A 23311-nucleotide genomic window follows, 5' to 3' on the forward strand; every position below is an offset into this window, starting at 1 on the left:
GATAATTTTTCTTGAGGTGCTTCTGGAAACACCACAAAGTATTTTTCAAAACAGTTCAAACCCCAACATTTTGATCTCTCTCACAAGGGTAGAGCCTTTCTCCTTGCCTTTTCATAGTTGAACCCCCATGAGGAGTACCCCATGAGTGCGATGAACTGTCAAGAGCAAGGACAAACAGGTTCCTTTCAAATAACCTGTGAAATATATCATTGATGTGGATAAGATATTACAGCGTAAGAAGATCTAAGTTCAGATTTTCTAAAAAAAAGAAATATGTTTCTTTTATAAAATTGTCTATTATTCATTATTTGACTGTTGAGCAAACTATCAATGCCTTAAAGAAATGCATTTTCTCCTTATCAGTGTAGGGTTTTTTGGTGACTTCAGAAGGGCGATGAGGAGGCTATATATGTCTCTTGGTGTTTAACCTTATATTGTATTTCAATCACTCAGTAAACTGAGACAAGGGTTGAGTAAATTATCCCTTACAACAATGAGAGCGCAATGTGACTGCTGAGTAAGGTCTCCTGACTGTTACTGAACATTTCCTTTGGATACATCACGTGAGTGAGCATGTAAATCGTTTTGTGCAACTACAGCAGGCTAGCCTTGTACTGAAAACCTTGTTCTGCTGCTATGTTTAGTCAGAGAAACTGGAGAAGGACAGTCAACAAGGACATGAAGTCCTCCCTTCTTGTTTGACAAATGCCTTGTGATAGCAATTGCAGTTGCCTGTAATGCTTAGTCTTAGTCCAGCATGTACAAATACAAAATACAAACAAAAAATTTTTCTCCTCATTTATGTAGACCTAGCCTAGGCATTAATGGCTTTGCTTTGATGCATCCTTGCTCTTTTTTGATCTGATGGCAGTGTTTCAGCTAAAATTGGAATCACCCTAGGGTCCCAAGAGTCTCCATGTAGAAAAAGAGTTGCCTTCAGAACATGGTTTGGCTCATTTAACCGCACAGACATCTCCTCCACTTAAAGATCAGTAGAAACCTTCCTACCTGGAACCAACAGTACACCTCAAAGTCTCACTCATGACTTATCTAAGATAGGGTTGTACCACACAACAGAGAACAAGGCAAAGGTGCCAAGCTATCAGAGATAAAGATCAGTAAATGCAGCATCATGCAGATATCCCAGGTTAGGACTGAAGGTGACACAGCTGAGCTTAGTGTATCCAGAATCTTTCTGGGCAATCAGAACCCATTCTGTACTATGGTTGATGTCATACCTGATGATATTTTTCAGTTTCTTAACAAATTTACCTGAAAGTATGGTCTTTTGTTGCCATTATTTGGATTAGGACACTTTAATTCTTAAGACTTTCCAGACTAAATCACATATGTCCAATATATACCAATTTACTCTTGCATCAGTGTTCTCCCTCTGCTTAAAGAGTCCTCCTCTGTTTCTTCAGTCTAGTTATATTTAAAGAACAATCACATTCCCTCTCAGCTTTCATTTTCCTAGGCTGTATAAAAGACACTTTTAAGCTTTTCCTATCTGGTAACCTCTTCGTGCCACTGATGGTCCCAGATGAACTTCACAGCACCAGCTTGAAGTCACATTTCTTGTTTGTGGGAGCTGAGGATTTTGTACACTGTTCTGTAAGAGGCCTCACTTCAGTCTTATCAAAGAACGATGTCTCCTGAGAACACCTCAATTGAAGCATCCCTAGGATGTCTGCTTTTCCAGGGCTGTATCATTCCGTGATCAACAAAACACAGCATGCCCTTTTTACTCCCTCATTTTCCACTGACAAGCTCTAGCTTTACAGCCAGTTCTCTTGTCATTAATCCCCACATACATGACCTTACTCTTTGTACCATTATATTTTTCAGTTCTCCATCCAATTCACCTCACTAATACACCAACCCTCTTCTGAATTGCCTATACCTCCCAGCTTTGTGCTGTCTACAAAATTCATTAGTAAATCTCTATTTTTTCAGCCAGGGTCACCAACTGAAACGTTAAATAAGATTAGTCCAAAGGCAAAGCATTGTGAAACTCCACTAAAAACTGCCCTGCAAACTACAAGTTCTCTTCTCTACAGAACCTAGAGGTCATTTCTCTTTAGTAGATATTTACCACATTAGTATTTTGGAAATGATCCACATTTTCTGCAGTCAATAATACCCCGTGTGGCACAGTATTGATATTCATTGAAGTCTAGGTGGATTATGTCTAAAGCATTTTCCCCATGCATAAAAATTGGTTATCCTTTTTAAGAAAGATACCAGACACAAATGGTCTTTGATAAATCTGTACTTCCTCCCATCTTGATTTATTTTCACTTCCTTATGGTCGTTTCTTTTCTTTAATTAATCATAAATTTTTGTTTTCTTGAAGATTTATTCTAAAGCTTGCACATTTGTGGGGTTGGGTGGTTGCTTTTCTGCACTCAAATATGGACGCTAAATTTATTATTTGACATACAGATGGAACCACCCCCAACTTCATACATTTATTAAAGAGTTTTGAGATGGAGCACTGATTTCCTGAGCCAGCTCTCTCAAACACCAAGAATGCTGATTACCCAGCTCCATATCTCCTCCCTTCTCCCTAGCTAAATGAAACTAGTTTAGAGAGTTTTGTTTCCACTTTGGTAATAGAAATTTCCATGTCCACAGCTTTCTTCCCATTAATCATCTTGTCTTTCCTTAGCAGGTTCTACATCAGAGTGCTTACAGAAAACTGGGCTGAAGTAGACCTTTAACTGCAGGGTCATAGTTCCATTATCTTTAATGTCTGCCCTATATTTCTTATTCCACCTTTTCTTTCTGTTTTCTTGTTTAAGTACTGAAGAAATCCTTGCTCCTTATTTTAATTTTCTTTCTCAGGATTGATTTGCATTTACTTTTAGCAATGCTTGTGCTATCCCTGCATTTCTGAGCTCTAAAATGCAGTTTCCTATACTGATCTTTTTGCTCTTTGTAAGGTTTCTGCTTACTCCCACTTTCCTATTAAAGTGATTTCAGATAGAGCAGTCCACTTTCTGAGGAGCCTAATGAACTTTGTCTTTGCAAAACACAGGTTAGTTACCTATGGTTTGATTTTGGGGTGCTTTTTTTCACTTGCCAGGAGACAGAGAGTTACTGGCCCTTGTAATTATTGGCCTAAAATGGGACAGATCTCCTCTATCCTCTCCTGTTATACTACCTCCTGTATTTCACTGAAGTCTAATACAAACATTTAAAATAAATTAATTATTTCAGAGCAGATATTAGCTTGAAGTAAAAAGGAAAGCAAACACTGTTCATGCTTATGAACACATCAGATTTTATTGCTTCTGAGATCAATTACCAGTGCACCATGTAAGACCTTCTAATTATTGAAGTTTCCATAATCATATGGGGCTATGGTGCCATTCAGAGAAAATCGCCAATGTTAAGGTATTGTTTCATGTCATGCCTAATTTCAGGCTTCTGCTTCAGGCTGCTGCCAAAGAGGTCATCCAAGTCCTTTCTGCTACCCCTGCCTACATAACTGCTCGGTGAAATGTATGGGAAGGCACAGGAATCTGCAGCCAGGTGTGTGTGAACACAGAATCACAGACTGGTCAGGGCTGGAAGGCACCTCTGGAGATTACCTAGCCCGACCCCTTGCTCAAGCACGTTCTCCTTGAGCAGGTTGCACAGGAACACGTCCAGGTGGATTTTGAATATCTCCAGAGAAGGAGACTCCACAGCCTCTCTGGGCAGCCTGTACCGGTGCTCAGTCACCCTCAAGGTGAAGAAGTTTTTCCTTAGATTCAGATGGAACTTCCCATGTTGCAGTTTGTGCTCTTTGCCCCTTCTTCTGTCACTGGGAGCCACTGAAAGGAGCCTGGCCCCGTCCTCTTGGCACTTATCCTTAAGATATTTGTAGACACTGTTAAAATCCCCTCTCAGTCTTCCTCATGCTGAACAGGCCCAGATGTGTCAGCCTTCCCTCATCAGGGAGATGCTCCAGCCCCCTCATCATCTTTGTAGCCCTAGTCAGCTCAGAAGTGGAAGGAGCAGGACCAGCTCTTCCTCTGGTGGTAGACCACCCTGAGATCAGATTATAGTGCAGATCAGTGCACTAAATCAGAGGCATTCAAAATACTTCAAGTAAATGGATCAGTTGGCCCATATTTACTTTTGTTGGTTTTGAAAATTTATCACTTTAAGGTCAAGAGGTCTGGCTCATGCAACCAGCAGTTCATTAATATCTTAAACTAGCGGACTATGAAAAACTTTTTGAGACGTTAATAATTCTCCCTTTTTGTATATATTATTCTGATGAATGCACATATCCTTACAACAATTTCTCTTCCCGTACTTAGCCCAAGTAGCTCAATGGCCTGCAGGCGGGTAGATTTGTATCTCACTGTATCAGAGCTGCCTAAGAAAATAAAATGGATATACTAACTTGTTAAAATGAGGGAGCCAGCCTCACTCTGATTTCACATTCTTCAATCAGGCTGATCAATAGACTTCAGCTCCAATCTCCAAACAGATAAATAAGTAAGTAAAACAATTTCCAAAAAAAAGTTTTATTCTTATGATATGCAAGTAAATGAAAACAATAATTTCGATTTTATACAAAGCCTTCAGCATAAATTATTTAAAAGCACTTTGTACTTGACATAGGAAATTTATCCAAAGATTATTGACTCAGTAGAAGTCCTTCCATTGTCTTCACATTAACTTTGGACAAGGACTGAAATGTAGCTGACCCACTGCTGAAGTACAGTCACTTCTGATCAATGGTGGAGGGGCTATTTGACAGCGTATCAACGCCAGTCATCATGTAAAACTTTGAGACACATTATCTTAATGAGCTACATTGTTAATTTGAATTCTTGGTGAAATTTAAGCGGGCAGAATGTAACTCTTCAGCTTGTTACTTGGCCTAAACCTAAGACTAACATGCCCTTTCTTAACCATCCTCATCTGTCCTTCTTGACTGCAAGTGATCATAGAATGGTTTGGGTGGGAAAGGACCTTTAAAGGTCATCTAGTCCAACCCCTCTGCCATGACCAGGCACATCTTCAACTAGATTAGGTTGCTCAGAGCCCCATCCAACCTGACCTTGAATGTTTCCAGTGATGGGCCTTCTACTACCTCACTGGGCAACCTGGTCCAGTGTTTCATCACCCTCATTGTAAAAAAAATCTTCCTTATATCTAGTTTGAATATCCCTCCTTTTAGTTTAAAACCATTACCTCTTACCCTATCACTACAAGCCCTTGTAAAAAGTCCCTCTCCAGCTTTCCTACAGGCCTTCTTTAGGTACTGCAAGGCTGCAGTAAAGTCTTCCTGGAGCCTTCTCTTCTCCAGGCTGAACAACCCCAACCCTCTCAGCCTTTCTTCATAGGTGAGGTTCCCCAGTCCTCTGACCATCTTCATGGCCTCCTCTGGACCTGCTCTAATAGGTCCATGTCCTTGTTTTGTTGGGGGACGCATAGCTGGACACAGTACTCCAGGTAGGGTCTTACCAGAGCAGAGTAGAGGGGGAGAACTGCCTCTCTTGACCTGTTGGTCACACTTTCAATAAGGAATTTTAATCAGTTTAGGATGGAGGGATTCTCTATAACATAGTATCCTCCTGGCCACAAACTGGAGCATCTGTTCAGTTCTGAAGCAGAGGAGTTTATTTTGTGGATGCTTCTTTTGGAGCATCCAGGCTTTTCCTCACAGGTCTGCCATCAATGACAGCTTTGAAATGGATAAATAACTAGTACATCTTAAGGAAGTAAATTTAGTAAAGGTGGGTATGAGGTACAAAAGACACCCAGACACTATGGCACAAATCCAGGTTCTAGGTTGCAAGGCCAAGTCTCAGTGGTACTGTGTGTACTCTCCAGTAAGATACGCTGCACAGACCTGTACTCATCTCTCCCACTCACACAATAAAAATTACAAAGTTGTCATAATGTGAGGCAGCATCTATCTGCACTTAGCATTTATTTCATTTATTAAAAGAGATGGTCAGTCCAAAAAGAATCAGAGATAAACCCCCTCCTATAAAACATACAGCTGTATCTCACCACAATGGTTAGCAAATCCTCATTTTTAAGAGGAAAGGCAAAACAATTTTACAATCCCTAGGCAATCTATTCAAAAGCAAGGATGAGGCACAGCAATGTTACAAAGGGCATCCACCAAGGGAGGTAACCTCTATTATTTGGGGGGACACCCTCCAGGAAAAAAGCTCTTCAAAACAAGGATTAGGGAAATTAAAGCAAATTGCACCCACTGCCTCCTTCTTCTTTATGTCAAACACGAGTGTTTTGTTTTAACTTTAAAGTGTCCTCTGCAGTACATCTTTACACCCTTTCTACCCTCTCTACCAAGAGGTTGCCTAGGATTCCCTCTTTAATGAGCTACAATGTCATGTTTCTTTTTGGCTGTTCCTTCATTGGCTTTATGAAGCTTGAAGGCCTTTTTTCTGCACAAAGGCACAGCTTTGCCTAGCAGGATAGAAAGCAGCTTTAACCCAGCTGCATGATTAGCACATTTTTCTAGGACATGGGAATGGTAGATTGGAAAGCTCCCAACTTGAGAGACTTGAGCCGAAGCCACCCACTTCCTAAGCAAGCAAGCTAATCCCTATTCTATTACAAAAAGGACAGATTTTTCCTTAATAGACAGTCAGGACGGTGTCATTGGTGATCATTACATGCACCCAGAACATGCTTTTGAGATGAGCTTCACCAGAGTGTTTGAGAAAAGATTGCCAATGACATGAATCTCATGAAGTTCTTGGGAAGGCATGGCTCAGCTCCACTGAGACAGCAGCACCTCTGGATATGCACAGGAGAAACATTAAAATATCTAACATTTAACAGCAAAAGCATTGGTGTTTATGGACAAAGGTGCCCAAAAAGCCCCAAGAAACCTTGTTGCAGATAGTTTTGTAGAGTAATCATCCCAATCTTCCTCATGAAATAGGACCTTATTGCTAAAATTTCTTAATGTGGATCTCATCTCCAGTGCTAGAAGCATCAAGAGATCCAATCAGTACTGGCAACCTGTACTACGAGCACCTTGTTAGCCAAAGTGCTTTGTGTGGGTCTATGTGATATCTTGTTGTCTTATTTCTTGCTCCTACTATTGCTATGTGCAGTCACGACACTGAGAAATTTTAGGAGAAATTTAGTAACATAAATAAGGGCAAAGGAAAGCATATTTCCATGATCACAGACTATCTGCCAGCCATTCAGATGGGAGAGGAGGAGCTGATTCAAGCTGCTAAATTTAATTAAAGCATATGCTCTTGGGCTTTGCAGTTGAATATTCTTAAACCTCCCTCACTTTGCCTCCTTTCCAGGTCATCACAAAGTCTAAACCATGTTGGAAGGTTCTTGTTTCATTATCATGCAAAATTTTTTCCTAAAATTTGTTTTTGGCCCCCTCTTCACTTCCTCCAGAGAAATCATGCAGAAACACTCATCAATAAGATACTGGGACCATTTTCAAGAGGACAGAAAAATTAAGATGTTTGGAGGATCAGGAAAGAAGTTATCACCTATTAAAGGGATTAGAGAATGCCAGACAATAGCATTTTTTGTTAAAACATGCAAAGGTAGTTGGAAGATTAGAAGAATCAAGTGATGAGTCGTCTGGGGTCATGGCCCAAATGGGTATCAATGACACAGGCAAGGGAGATGCTGTCTGTGGTGGCAAGATTTAAGCTCCTGGAAAAGAAACCAAAAGAAGGAGCTCTATGGTAATGTTCTCTGAAATGCTCCCTTATCTCTTGCAGGTCCAGGGAAAGTGGTGGAAAGGTGGAGTATGAATGTAAGATGGTTTCATGCTCATTTGACATATGTGGAGCATTGAAAGCCAGTATAGGAGAGACAGATTTCATCTGAGGCATTGGCACTTAAAATCGAGGAGGCTGTGAGTGAGCTTCTAAAGCAAGGAGTGAGGGAAACCAATGGGTACACAAGAGTATCGGGTTTGGGTTGACATTTCTAAAGACAAAGACACAAACAGAGGTACACCTCAATGAAGAAGAGGTCACAGGAAGTAAATTATCAAACAGAAAATGGAAAACAACTGGATTGACATTTGAAAAGGTTGTCAAGACAGGAACTAAAGTGGCAATATGTGTGTTACCGCGCAAATGCTGGAAACTGCAGGAACAGAGACAGTAAAACTAAGCATGAATGAAGAAATGGATATACATGTATCAAAAACTTGGTGGAAGGAAAACAGTTAAAGGCAAACTATATAACTATATCAGATAAGCCATTCACTGCCGAGAAAGAGCAAAACACCTCATCAAGAATGTCTATGAATTGAAACTCCAGGCCAAGAAGGAACAATACAGCCCTGGGTCAATAGACCCTACTGCTCACCAGTACAGTGGCACTGACTGATGCTAAGGGCGGGGGGGGGGGGGGGAGGTAGGAAAGGCAGGAAATAAAAGTGTATTGGGTGACTTCAGTTACCTCCATGGAGAGTGAGCAAAGGCCACATCTGAGTCTGAAGGAGCAGCTGGCTACTGATCCCCAAAGAAGATATGTAACCCCTGGGTTGATAAAAAAATCTAGTTCAAAAACTCATCATGAAGTCAACATCCTCCAGCAGGTTCCACAATGACCCTTGCGTCAACATCCCTATGGGAGAAACAGGGGCAGCGCAGTCCATGAAAGGTTTGTTCAAAATCAGCAACAGGACCACGTAAAGATAAGCTCTTAAAAAAAAACCTGAAAGGGGAAGTCAGAAGAATTAAATCCTTACAGGTGTTGACAGTGACAAGTACTGAAAGGTGTTGAGTAGGAAACATGCCACTGGTGTACCGCTGTTTTTTCTCTTAAAAAAGCCTGGAGAAAAAAGTAAGCCAGCACAGTTGAACAGGAACGTAAAGGCTGCTACCAGAAATGAGAAGGCATCCTTCAAAAAGCTAACACTGTATCCAAAAAAAGCAAACAGATTCAGGAACTCCAGCAGATTAAAAGTAAAAATATAACAAGGCAGGCCAAAGGAGAATGAGGAGCAAGAAATGAAAGCAAACAACACTAATATTAATTTTTTCTTTCAACACATCAGGAGTGAAAAGCCTGCCTGTAAGACCGATTGATAGCAACTGTATACAAGAATCACTCGCAGAAAAAAGGTCACTGCAGAATACCCAAGTCAATTCTGTGCACTGGGGTTTACTACAGAAGAAACAGAGCAATAAACATCCCAGGCTCTTTGAGGAAAGGATTCAGCAAAGAGCCTGCCTGAAATCAAACTAAAGGTACAGATTAAAAGGAGAGAATAAACACAAGACAAAACAGCAGGGCTAGATGTATTTACCCATGAGTTTAACAGAAAATAAAAAATTAAATACCTGAATTATTAACACCAATGTGCAATGTTTTCCTTAAAACTTCCCTGGTATGTGGAGACTGGAGAGGATCCAGGAGAAATCTAGGGAACTACAAATTTACAAACTTGACATCTGAACCAGACAAATTAGCTGAAACTTTGGTGAAGTAAGGTAAAAAGATTTTACTTCTGGTTAATTGCACCTTACAGATCTCTTGTTTTTTTTAATGGGTTAAAAGGCTTGTGGAGATCAATAACCCAGTAACTAAAATGTTCTTGGATTTCCCCAAAAAGACTTTAACAATAGGAGTTTTAAGATAAGGGTTTTAAACTACAGGAGGGTACCTTTAGGTTAGATATAAGAGATAAATTCTTTACTGTGAGGGTGGTGAGGCACTGGAACCAGTTGCCCAGAGAAGCTGTGATGCCCCGTCCCTGAAAGTGTCCGAGGCCAGGCTGGATGGGGCTTTGTGCAACCTGGTCTAGTGGAAGGTGTCCCTGCCCATGTCCCTTCCAACCCAAAACGTTCTTTGATTTTGTGATTCTATGAAATAAGCAGCCATGGGACAAAACTATTCTCTTATCTGGTCTGGACCAAGATGAATAATCTTTCAAAGGCAGGAAGCAGAGGGTAGCAGCAACAATTCAGTTTCTTCTAGCGTGAGGACTACTGTCTTCATATGAATCTCATGGGGTTCAAAATAAAACAAAGGTGGTGGTCCTTCATGCAGCAATTAGCAGACATGAAAAATATGAATGAACATTTTTATGGGCTTAAATGTGGGTGGATAGCTGGAAGAAGGAATCAGTGAGGATCAAAACAGGGTCAGGAAATCCCTGAGCTGAGAATAGTTGGAAACTGGTAGAATGGTCATAAACATCTCCCTTGTCTTACTTTTTTGGCATCCATTCGTGGGTGATGGTAGAAGGAGATGGGTTAAATATACCTGGGTCTGAAGCAACACTGATTTTTTTTAAAAACAAATCTTATGTGAAAACAGAATTGTTTTGAATTTCTTATTGGCTTAATTGATACAGCCCTTCCCCCTGACATTTCCCAAATGACAGAATATATAGGGCAGGGAGAGATTTCATGGGATCATTTTGTTAATCCCCAAAGTTGTCTGAATCATCATGTAAAACACTTCCACAGATGACTTGTGATTCAATCTGGTTTTGAAAATTTCCAGCAGCAAGTCCAGGCCTTCCCAGGTAGTTTGTACAAGTGCTTTACTGTCATTAATATTGGATAGTACTTTTTCATATCTAAATTAAATCTTCTCCCAGCAATCCAAGCCAATATCCAATTGCTTCTTAGTTGGCAGCATGGAGAATAGTGTTTTGTTTCTATTTGCAGCAATTCTTCATAGATCTGAGAAGTTACTCCCATTTCCCCAGATCTTCTATTTTCTAGATTCAACAAGCTCATCCCTTTCAATCTTTGTTTGTAATTACATTGTCTAGGTCATGGATATTTCTTGCTGTTGTTCATGGACTATCTCTTGCTGTCTTACAGTGTGGATGAAAAGCTTGGAAGTCCAGATGAGTCCTTATAAACACTGAAAAGTACATTTTCTTTTGTCAATGAATCCCCAAAACCTAGTGTTTGCCTTTGGTCATTTAAAAAATGTTCTTTCTGAAACTTAATATTTTATTACACTTCATAGTATAGGATTATTATTTTAAAATTATTGTGCAGTGGCACTTGCATACTGAACAGAGTGGGAATCTGTTGTGAGAGATGTAGCACAAAAGTGTAGAAAACAATAATATTTTCTTCCTTCCAAAATATTTAATTTGGGATAAAACCTATTAACTAAATGAGACTAGAGGCAGAAAGTACAATTCTTGACTAATTAATGGTAGCAACTGCAGTTCTAGCAACAGTAACCAAATAGAGACTTGATCCTGGTAGTGGGAATTTAGCCTTAAAACCAGGCAATAAAACAAACATTTATGTTTGTAGAATCAAACCTGAAATAAACATTTTTAATCCAGATAATTTCCTTATTGTATTTCAGGGTTCCTTGTTTTGCATGATGCATTTACTTGTTTCACAAGTCCATCATAAAAAGCAGGTTTTCAGTTGTGCTTTGGATACCATGATGCCCTAAGATGTCATATGGAAGAACTAGATACTATGACTTCAAGAGCTGAAATCTCTAAACCTCCCTTAGTTCACTCTCTGTGATGCTCTCCTTGCATCCTTCATAACTGTAACTCCTGTACCATGGCTCCTCTACATCAGGCACTTTTTTCCTCCTGATTATCCAGGTGCAGCAGGAACTGCATTACTGAACTGAGCAAATTATCAGTGGTGTTTTGTCATTAAGCAGAATGAGGGATTTGTTCCAACCTCCAAGTTTTCCTCCCCACCAGCTTGGTTTAGCCTTGTTCCCTCTCCATTGTGTTACATCTGTCGCACTCAGCATGTACCCCTTTAGCTCTGTCAACATTAGTTTCAATTGTCACTTGTCATCCCTGCTCAGAGTGGTGAGGAGCTTAGTATCTCCAGCTTCCATATAAGCAAAGCTGATCACTGGGATTACTGAGAGTATCAGACACGCTTTATTGATGAGGTGACTGACTTATCACTGCCTCGGATACAAAGTGTTTTTTATTGGCTTGGGGCTTTTATTTTCCTAATTCAGGCACAACAATAAGTTTCTAGAAAAGGAAGGGTCAAAGCTAGCGATGCCAAGATAAATCCAGGCATAACGCCACTAAAATCCACAGCTATTGCAGACATAGCCAGGTGTAACTGATTTAGGAATGCAGTGCAGAGTAGTGAAAATCAGCTTGTTACGGCTTTTGGTTCCGCCTTGTGACGTACTGGACCTGCCGGATAGTCACCAGCTTGGGACAGGTACTGCTGCCATTGCAGTGCTTAATGTAAACATCGGGTTTATGCCAGAACCTGCTAGGTCCCGAAATTCAAGTCTCTCTTGGACTTTAAATAGACTGAAATAAGGTTGTTCAGGGATTGGCTGGCATTCTCCAGCCTCTTTTTATTGTTGTTATAATATCTTTGTTATTAAATAGCTCACAGGTAACAATATACAGATATGCTGTGATAAACTCTCCAAGCTGCACTGTTTTCAGGGAATCTTGGGTAACCGTCATGGATCTCTGGAAATAAGAATCAGCCTTGTTTTTGTGAAGCATTCACACTAACTTCTATTTGTTCCTGTGCTCCTTGCAGTTGACTGGTTTGGTATATAAGCCATTTGAATGGAAAACAACTTTTTTACCAAAGGAAAAAGTACTCTTTCAACTCTGCAATTGTCCAGTTAATCCAGGATTGAAAAGTTAAGTACTGCTAAAAAAACAGCTATATTTTGTTTAGCAGTTTTCAGAAATGCTGTAACCCCAGGCCAAATACTGAAATTAGCAGGAGAAAGTAGCAAAAGGAGGTAGTAATCGGGGTGTGGGTGTAATTTCTCATTGACATTTGAAAATAAATGGGAGAAAACTGAGAAAGAAACTTCTGAAAAGAAGGTTTCTTGTTTTTTTGGTGGTTTTTTTTTTAGTTTCCCCCCCAAAAACAAAACAAAAAAAATACATGGAAATTTAAGCACAAAAGATGAAAAACTACTCTAAATAAATAGTCCCTGGACTATTGTAAAATCTGGAAATATTTATTTGTACATAGTCCAGAGAAGTTTTCAGGCTTTCTCCTTCATGTTATTGCAGTGATGTTGTTCTTTATGCTTCCCTTATTGCTGTTTCAGAAAAGCTTTGCTGTGTGTTTACATGGATATTGGGAGTGACATAGCAACTGTGCACTAATGGGATAAATTAAACAGGCACTGAAGCTTTCTTGTGATATGTAATTTAATTATCTCTCTTTTCCTGAACCTATCAACACTGCCAGTTAATCCAAAACAGGAGAGAAATTAATAGTAGCTTTGATTTTATAAGAAGTTATGTTAAGATCACAAAAGAAATCACAGCCTAAGAAATCCACATGACAATCTTTACTTTTTTATGCAAGTTATTTTTTGTGTTCTCCTGCTTTGTGGAAAAGTCCTGCAATAGTTAATAGGAATGAAACCCCACTGGGTTATATGTAAGTATGTAATAGGATGTAGCACAAATTCATGTTTGTTATATTTTTTTTTCTTAAACTGAAATTCAATAGGAGAGATATAATTCTTTTAATATTCTCTAAGATATTTGACTACCATAGTTTATAATTTTCTATAAAATCCTTGATAATGTTTTCATAAGAGCATGACTTGCTTTATTGTATGTCAAAGAAACTCATTAGATGACATAAAGAAATGGCAGTGGCAATAGAGATTGATGAAAAGCCAGCAGGCATCATTCTAGTGAAACCAAATCAACACAGCTTGGGAAAAAGTAACAGAAAGGACAACAGGACAACCTTTCTATAAATACTTTAATAGCATATCTATTAAATGGTTATGAATTAAGATGATTCACAAAACAAACTAGAGAGCCAAAAGGAAACTCCTTCCAAAGAATGGAAGAAATCCCCTAAAGACAGACTCAGCCTAACTGGATAATCAGCTCAGCAGGAAAGAGGTGAAAGCATCATTGCTAAGTTTATTTAAATTCAGGTGGAGATCTTCTGATGCATCCCTTTTCATCTTTGTGAAAGAATCAGGGAGTTCTCCAAAGGAAAAACATGCCGACAACTTCACCCCTGAGTCACCTTTGCCAAACTTCTCCAGGTATGCAGGTCTGACCTCTGTGAGTTTTGCTCACCCTGGAATGAAATCACTGCTTCCACCTTGGGAAACGCCATGCAGCAGCTGGCAGACGGGCAACTTCCTCCCAGGAAAAGATGACAAACATGAAGGTTAAACTGTTTAAATAAAGTTTTGGCCCTTAGGGCTTTTGATCCCCATATAGCTGACTGTGTATTTTTCAGATTTATCGATGCAATTGCTGTGGGATGGAACAAAGCTGTTAATTGTTCCCTTTTTTTTTTTTTTTTTTCTTAATTCAGGGAAAGTGCCATCTTCCCTGATGCAAGATGCCTTGCCTGCTTACGTTAAAAGTCTGATTTCTATACCATGCCAAGAACCTACCCTTGCTCCTTTTGAGAGCTGTAACGATCAATAAGCAACTGGTAATAACAAGAACCAGTCCTGATGCACACAATACAAAGGATTGCAAAAGCCCAAATCCCCCAGAAGAAAAATGTCCTGAGAGAATGCACAGCCTTATTATTGCATGAATAACACACTTATTGATTAAGCAGTATTTCTTCAGCTACAAAATGCAAAACCAGCAAGATGCAGGCTGCAAACCAAAACAATCATATGAGTTTTATCTCATTGTAATTTTTATGATCGCTGTCCCTTGGAATACTTTATCTGTCCTATATTGGCACGTTTATATATTTCTTTTCTTATTTACTTTCATGAGACTTATACTGGAAGTAAATATGATTTTTACTGAAAATTTTGCACAGTGGTTTTGAATGTTAATCTATGCCTCTTGCAGGATTAACCTGCTCTTCCTTCGCCCCCATACCTCCCCTCAAAAAACATCCAGCAAGACACAGTGTTGCACGTGTAACTGCAGTCAGAGGATTTTGCAGAGGGCAAGAAGACAGCTGTATTTCGTTATCAATGCATTTTTATGTCCCCTTTCCTAAGGGGTTTTTGTTAGAGTCGCACAGAAATAAATGATTATCAATGCAGCAAAAGATCGAGGAAACTGCTCTGATAGCAGTTTGGTGCTGTAAAATCCTGAAGTTTATGGAGGCTCAGGTGGCCCCTCCAGCCCTTTCAAAGCTTTTTTTAGCAGGGCTACTGGTGCAGAACTACATTTCTGAAAAAAACAGCTGGCTTGTCAACCCCTTGTTAAAATGAATTGTTGTTTAAAGGCCCTATCAAGAAAACGCTTGCTTTATAACTCCTTTTGCAAAGCCAACCACCAAGTAAAGCTGCTGCCACTTCACAAACAAGAAGCAAACCCCTCCCAGGTAGGGTGTGTGCTGGACAAACACCTTGTGTGCTAAACTGCTCTATCAAAGCACTTTTTTGGTCAATCTCCTCCAGTCTCGGTCTGCAATCTGTGGTGTTTTGAACAGCGTTAGCAGCTTTAGTAGCAGTGAGTCAGTGATTTTTATTTATTTCTTTCTGTTCCTGCGTGCTAGGCACTGTACGACTACAAAGAAGGGCACAAACCTGTCCTCAAAGAGCTTACGCTGCTCTGCAAGAGTATCTGTTCATGATCTTAAGAGACTTGGCTCATCCAGGGCTGGAGTCTGAGGGGTCCACAGCTGAAGAATTCAAAGGGAACACCAGCGCTGCCAGTCCCACCCTCCCCACAGGCTAACCACATCCCAATCGCATCCCAACCAGTGTTGGGATGCCCCCACAGCCCCAGCCCGGGGCTCCTCAGCGGCTGGACGGGTCCCTGTGCCCGGTCGCTCGAGGGAAGGTAGCCGAGATGTTCGGGCCGCTGCTCTCAGTAACGGAACATAGGAGGGGAGCGCCAGGGCTGGTGGCTTACGGCAGGACAGAGGGGACGGAGCTAGGACGGCAGGGGAAGCACACTGCCACCTCACAGGCCGGAGGAGACTGGGCAGGGGAATGCCCGGGCAGCGGACGAGCAGCCGGGCACCCGTGGCGGTGCAGGCGGCTGAGGGGGGTGCAGACAGGCGGGCCTCAGGCAAAGGAAGCCCGCCTTGGGAAGCGCGGCTTTAGGAGGAAGGCGGGACCCGGCTGCCCGCACGGCGTCTGGCGCATCCCCACATAGGGGCAGGAGGAGGAGGAGGGGGGGGGGGAGGGGGGAGGGGTGAGGGTCAGGGGGAGTGGAGCGGGCGGTGGAGCTGAGGGACAAACCCCGCCACAGCCCCGGCCGGGCGGGGCTGAGGGAGGCGCGGGCGGGGGCTGGCGCGGAGGGACGGTGGGCGGGACGGCGGTGGGCGGGGTTTGCCGTCCCCTTCGCGGATTGGCCGCCGAAGACAGGGGGCGGAACGCGGCTCCGCGGTGCCAGCCGGGAGTTGCAGTGCGGGGTGGTGTCCGCGGCCGGCACCACCTGCGGGCTGAGGACTCCGGCGGGCGGGGCGGGGCGGGGCGGGGCGGGGGGGGGCCGGGGCGGGCCGAAGCGGTCACGTGATGTTTGGGTGCCGGCGGCAGGGCGCAGCCTCGCGGCGACGGGCGCGCGGCGACAGGTGAGGGCGCGTGCCGGGCCTTCCCCGCCCCTCCCCCCACTCCTCCCTCCCCCCCTCCGGGCGCGCGCGATTGTGCGAGGGACACGGCGGTCCCGCCTTGGGGGCGTGTGTGTCACCTGGGGACTTGGTGGCCCTGCGCGGGAGGCGGCCTGGGTACGAGGGGGGGGGGGCGTGCGGGGGTGTGCGGGCCTGGGGACAGGGTCTGTGTGTGACATGGGGACAGGGCTGGCCTGGCACAGGGTCTGTGTGTGACATGGGGACAGGGCTGGCCTGGCACAGGTGTGTGTGTGACATGGGGACAGGGCTGGCCTGGGGACAGGGTCTGTGTGTGACATGGGGATAGGGCTGGCCTGGGGACAGGGTCTGTGTGTGACATGGGGACAGGGCTGGGCTGGGGACAGGGTCTGTGTGTGACATGGGGACAGGGCTGGCCTGGCACAGGTGTGTGTGTGTGACATGGGGACAGGGCTGGGCTGGCACAGGTCTGTGTGTGACATGGTGACAGGGCGGGCCTGGGGACAGGGTCTGTGTGTGACATGGGGACAGGGCTGGGCTGGGGACAGGGTCTGTGTGTGACATGGGGACAGGGCTGGGCTGGCACAGGTCTGTGTGTGACATGGTGACAGGGCTGGCCTGGGGACAGGGTCTGTGTGTGACATGGGGACAGGGCTGGGCTGGCACAGGTCTGTGTGTGACAGGGTGACAGGGCTGGCCTGGGGACAGGGTCTGTGTGTGACATGGGGACAGGGCTGGGCTGGCACAGGGTCTGTGTGTGACATGGGGACAGGGCGGGCCTGGGGACAGGGTCTGTGTGTGACATGGGGACAGGGCTGGGCTGGGGACAGGGTCTGTGTGTGACATGGGGACAGGGCTGGGCTGGCACAGGTCTGTGTGTGACATGGTGACAGGGCTGGCCTGGGGACAGGGTCTGTGTGTGACATGGGGACAGGGCTGGGCTGGCACAGGTCTGTGTGTGACAGGGTGACAGGGCTGGCCTGGGGACAGGGTCTGTGTGTGACATGGTGACAGGGCTGGCCTGGGGACAGGGTCTATGTGTGACATGGGGACAGGGCTGGGCTGGGGACAGGGTCTGTGTGTGACATGGGGACAGGGCTGGCCTGGCACAGGTGTGTGTGTGACATGGGGACAGGGCTGGCCTGGGGACAGGGTCTGTGTGTGACATGGGGATAGGGCTGGCCTGGCACAGGTGTGTGTGTGTGACATGGGGACAGGGCTGGGCTGGCACAGGTCTGTGTGTGACATGGTGACAGGGCTGGCCTGGGGACAGGTCTGTCTGTGTGTGACATGGGGACAGGGCTGGGCTGGGGACAGGGTCTGTGTGTGACATGGGGACAGGGCTGGGCTGGGGACAGGGTCTGTGTGTGACATGGTGACAGGGCTGGCCTGGCACAGGTCTGTGTGTGACATGGTGACAGGGCTGGCCTGGGGACAGGGTCTGTGTGTGACATGGGGACAGGGCTGGGCTGGCACAGGTCTGTGTGTGACAGGGTGACAGGGCTGGCCTGGGGACAGGGTCTATGTGTGACATGGTGACAGGGCTGGCCTGGGGACAGGTCTGTCTGTGTGTGACATGGGGACAGGGCTGGCCTGGGGACAGGTCTGTCTGTGTGTGACATGGGGACAGGTCTGTCTATGTGTGACATGGGGACAGGGCTGGCCTGGGGACAGGTCTGTCTGTGTGTGACATGGGGACAGGGCTGGCCTGGGTCAGGGTTCTGTGCTCTCCCAAGGGCAGAGCGTGTGTTCCAGGTGGCCAGTGACCGGGCGAAGATGGGAGGTCGCTGCGCCCACTTTGCCACCGCCAGTCACTGTGACACTGTCTGGTGGTTGCCTAACACAATGAAACTTTGATGTGTTGATCTCCAGTGCAATGGTGACATTGGGAACTGCTCTGAGACCTGTTTTGTAGTTAAATTTGGCTCAGTTTTAACCTCGCATAGAGTATAAGGTATTTTTTTTTTTTTTTTTTCCTGCCAAGGTAATTCAGGAAGCTTTAGCCATAAATAAGTCAGTGAGGTGGACTTGCGAATGCAAGGAGAGGAAATAAAACTACTTTTAAATGTGTAAAGTGCCGCTTTCTGCAGTAGTCCTTGCCTGACTGCAGAAACTTTTTTTGTTGCTTTTGTACTTCAAAGTGTTTGTACTTTGAAGCTTTTAATAAAAGTTCACCCTAGCTGCGTGGTACAATTAACCTGCAGCATCTGGCGCTGGAGTGGACTTCGCTGGGGAAATCTTGTGTTTCCACTGAACTGCTCAGTGTCTTTGTGTGCATATCAAAAAGCAAAGGGTTTGGAAACCTAAAAGCACGCTTTCATTCTTCCACAGTCACGCTGAAGCCATGCTGCAAAACCTCTGCTTGTTTGCATTTGAAGTGTTCCGTGACATTTGCAGATTGAGATGGATCTGGTGTCTGAGAGCACCACATAAACAAGCTGTTGTCTGTTTGCAAACCCGGTATAACACTTGCGTGGGGCCGTGGTCTGAAGTGTTGCTCTCTGTGCTTTGTCCTGCTAAATACTAAAAGTTTATTAGCTGTGTCATGTGTGGACTGGCACTGGGAAGGCTGCACTGAACTAGGAGGGTGGTTCCCCCCCCCCCCCCCTTTTTTTTTATTTATTTTCATCCAATAGCAATAAGGTGTGTATTTTATCCAGTGTTTACCCCTTTTTCCAGGCAGGTATTTCCCTTTGCAATGGGGCTGTGACTATGCAATGTCCTGTCCTGCCTTGTTGGTCTCTGTATTGCCTTGGTCTAAGGAGCCAGTGCAGATGGTTCAGGTCTTTAAATCATCGATGACTCAGGCCAGCTGCTGTCTGGCCCCTTGATGCCTTCCTGCTCTTTCTCCAGCTGTGATATCCTTTCTCATCTATTTCCAGGTCGGTCTCTGGGCCTTTTCCAGGGTGCTAATGGTGTGCTGATCCCCTCGCCCACCAATAGCTGAGCAACAAATAATGATTAGTGCTTTCTCCAAAGCTTCCTGCCTCCTTGGTTTGCTTGTGTGTATTAATGCAATTAAAAATTAACACAGCCACCACTGATGTGGCTTTGATGGACATCGAAGAGGCTGAGCAGTGCAACCATGCGTCCTGCTGCAATCCTGGCTCCTGGTTGAGATCGCCATCCCCATTTCCTTCTGCCATCTTGCCTAAACACAACCGAGCTTTCGGGTGCGATGTCGCCGTCCTAGAAGGGTGTTGGCAATTGCTTGATTCAAGGGAGTTTCACAGTATAACCCTGTACTGCTGTGGTTTTCCTGGCATGCAGAGCTGTCTCTTGTGCAACGACTGCAAGTTATTTAGCTGAGGTTGGCTACAGAGACTGGTAGAAGAGAGATTTTAATAATAGAAGTATTTTATTCCCATCCTCTCTTGTGCAAGAAACTTAATTCCTTTTCTCACAGCTCCTGATTTTTATTTTTTTTTTTAATGATTATTTTAAACCTCTCATCATTTGCTCCTCACCACATGATTCTCCAGTGTGACTGGGTCTCCCAGACAGCAAGATGCCTGTGCTGGGGCTGGAGACTCTTTACTGAGAGTGGAAGAGAAATAGTACTTCTGTGTCTTGATAAATCTGCACATCGATATTACAGCACTTAAAATCTAATTTACAAAAAAAAGTAGGCAAGCTGAAAATGAATGAGTCTGTGCTTCCCCTTGCTTATAAATATATATCAAATGGTATTTTGAATTGCTGGTTCTTCTGGGAATTCAGAGATATTTAAATAGCAAGTGTGAAAGGGTAAATAATATCAGGATAAAAATAATACTTTCAGTTCCCTGCCTGTGCCATAAACACATTCTGCTAGATGAAAATGGAAAGAGTGTTCAAAAAAATCTATTTTACTTTTCCCATCTTTGTTGTCCTCCTACCTACACTTCAGCTAGTTTGGGTGGCGGGGTGGGTAGGTGGCTCTTGCTTGGCTTTTTATGAACCTTCTGATGGTTCCTGGTCCTGCAGGGGGCTATGGAAATCCGTGACACCCAAGAGCTTTGTGTGGGCAGGAGGAGCCGCTGCCTGTGTCTTATGTAGGGTTGGAGTCACCATCATCGGGGCAAAGGCTGCTTGTACTGGAGAGGACTTTCACCCAGGTCTGATCCCCATGAGACTGGATGGATGGAGGACTGGTCCTTCCACCCATGACATGGTTGGTGGTGCCTTCCTGACCATGGGAGTGGATGTGTTTGCCTACAGCATGGTACATTTGGTCTAAATTTCATCCCGATATTCAAGCATGAACTTTACTTGCAAACCGAAGCATCGGAGCTTCCTGCCAGCGCTTGTTGGGGAAATACTGCAAAGCTTGTCCTTCAGCAGCATCAGCAACCCTTCAAATTGCTGCAAAAGAATAAAACACATATTTTTTGACACGTGCAAATACAAAATCTGTCCACAAACTTGGGGTGGCATTGCCAGAAGCAGCATTAAGCATTACAAGGAATGAAGGAAGCTTGTGCCCATCACTTGATGTTAAATGCCCAGAAAACTATAAAAGTAATATGAATTTCGTGCTGTTGCCCTACTGCAGAGGAGCTAGAAGTGTGTGTCTTTTACTGTCAGAAAGGTTATTTGTGGTTTTTAATAATACACTGTGTTTCCAAAGGAATATGGTCAAGATAAGAATCCTACTGTGTTGTGGTTGTTTTTTGTTGGTTTTTTTTTTTTTTTTTTTCCTGCTTGCCTTGCGAATGATGGTAAGATTAAAATAATGCAAAAGAGTTAAATTAATCTGATTTAACACTTGCAGGGAGGTTTCTATTTAAAACTCTTCTTTTTCTTTATAGTGTCACTAGTCAGGAAATTCAGTAGGCAGGTGCCATCTCTTTGTTGTAGAGCATGGGCACATCTCTGCTCTTCTGTGTTTCTGATGATGGAAAAAATAGCACTTAACTAAAAATAAAAGGGCAGGGTGGATTATTGTTTTTTCCCTGTCCATTTTGCTGGCAGCACCATTATAAAGTGAAGATTGCATTGGTGATCAGTTGCATTTTTTAAAATATTCTGAAGATGGGTTCAAAAAAACAGGAGAAGTGTTGTATCAGCACAGGTGTTTTAATGCTCTTTTGTTGGGATGCAGAGCTCTGGGGAGAAGCCCTACCAAGGGCAGTTTAGGTGTGTTGGCTGCTCATCTGCTGGGATACTGCAAACAAAATCTGCAAAACATTTTCCAGCTTCTCCTTGAATGAAATCGAACTGGGCTGCAATACCTAAATTCAGGGTTTTTTTTAGTAAATTAACTTTTTACCTTTTTTTTTTTTTTTTTAAACAAGGTAAATGTTTGTATGGGGTTAGGCTGTGATTTCTTTCCTGTCTCTGTTTTCTCTTCCCTAAATAAAAGCAGAAATAACTGCAAAATAACTGCAAAATGTTTTATACTCCTCATTGTGTAGCGTTTGTTTTGTTCTTGTTCTGCTGTTGCCCCCGCTGCAAAGCCACATGTTGCAAAACTGTGATACATTTATTTATTTATTTATTCCTTGAGGTTATCAGGGACTTTATTTGTGCTTCTTCCCATGCTGCCTACCTTTATTATGACTATAGTCTTAAATGACTTGGCCATGTTTGTAGGGTTCCCGCCCCCCCCCCCCCCCCCCCCCCCTCCGGTAGGACTCCTCTGTCATTGGTGCATGGAGCAAAATAGTGCAGGTGACAGCCATGCTGTATGATTTTATTCTAACACTGTTGTGCCGTAGGTTGCCATACTCCTTATTTCTTTCAAATATTTTCTTCTTCTGTGAGGGGCTTTGATCATCCTCATTGCTGAAGCTTGCTGCTTTGTTTTTTTCCAGTTTATAATAAATCTTCTTGTGATACTTCTGCATGGAGGAGGCAGGTGCCTCCATTTTTCTGCATATGGAAAACAGACAGATTTGGAGGTGATGTGTCCCAAATTTTTAAATTAACCCATTTCCTTGCAGTGTGAGATGCTAGAGACTTGAATATAGTACAAGTGAACTCCCAAACTTGCTATTAAAGGCTGCTTTGTAAAAAAACTTAATATGAGCAGATAGCTCAGGAAGGCTGTAGTGGAGGCATATACAGCCATGGATGCTTCTTTTCTTAAGTTTTCTTTTTTTCCCCCCTGAAATTCCCTTATTTATTTACCAGTATGTGGCATCTCATGACTGTGACCACAGTCCTTGTGCAATGGTGCTCACTGTCCAGCTCTTGTGCCCCAGTTTTGGGATGTCTTGGGGAAGCAAAATTCTCCTGGTCTGTTTGGGGAAAATGTGGCTGATGTCTCACCAGGTTTGTGAGCTGTGCAACGGTGGCTTCAAGTTCAGCAAAGCTAACTGTAGGAAAAGTCCAGCCTGTGCTCTGCAGAGTTTTTAATGCAAAAAACACGCCACTTCTCATTGCATTTCCTCTTGGGATTTAGTGCTTGGTTAGATAACCAGTATTGAAATTTTTAACGTGAATAGTTTGTTTGGAAAACATATTAGCGGCTAAAATAAGGGCTTTTTATCAGAGGGAGCAGTGGTTGCAACTAATTGTAGATAATTGCAACTATGTTTGAGCTGAATTATTAGCAAATGCTTTGCAGCATCCCATGTCCCAGCCTGGAGATGCTCGTTATGCTCCAAGTTCTTCTAATTTTGGAGAGGGGAGAAAAAACGCTGCCGTGCATCTGTTTGGTGATGGGGAAGGACGATGAGGCTGCAGGAACTGTGCTGACTGGCTGGGTAACTCCTTGTTTGATGTAACGCTGTACATGAAGGATTTTCTTCGTTTGCTATTTATTGCGCTTCATCAGCCTGGAAATGGGAGCTGCAGACAGTGATCCCTTGAGTTTGCGTAACTTTGCCATTGGTTCTGTTGAAGCCTCCCTTTTCCAGTAT

The 23311-nt window shown here is 43.7% G+C and overlaps 1 protein-coding gene across 6 annotated transcripts in view; it reads left to right on the plus strand.

The window, feature by feature from the left end:
* Positions 1-16365: 16365 nt before the first annotated feature.
* The window catches only part of TSNARE1 (t-SNARE domain containing 1), a 509528-nt gene continuing 502582 nt past the window's right edge, over positions 16366-23311 (plus strand). For 5 of the 6 annotated variants that reach the window (XM_055799973.1, XM_055799972.1, XM_055799978.1 and 2 more), the window contains exon 1: positions 16366-16451. The gene's annotated coding sequence lies outside the window, so the exon portion shown is untranslated. The remainder of the gene's footprint in view (positions 16452-23311) is intronic. The other variant, XM_055799974.1, reaches the window with a different exon arrangement.

Source organism: Falco peregrinus, chromosome 3 (assembly GCF_023634155.1).
Source record: "Falco peregrinus isolate bFalPer1 chromosome 3, bFalPer1.pri, whole genome shotgun sequence".
Taxonomy (NCBI): Eukaryota; Metazoa; Chordata; class Aves; order Falconiformes; family Falconidae; genus Falco; species Falco peregrinus.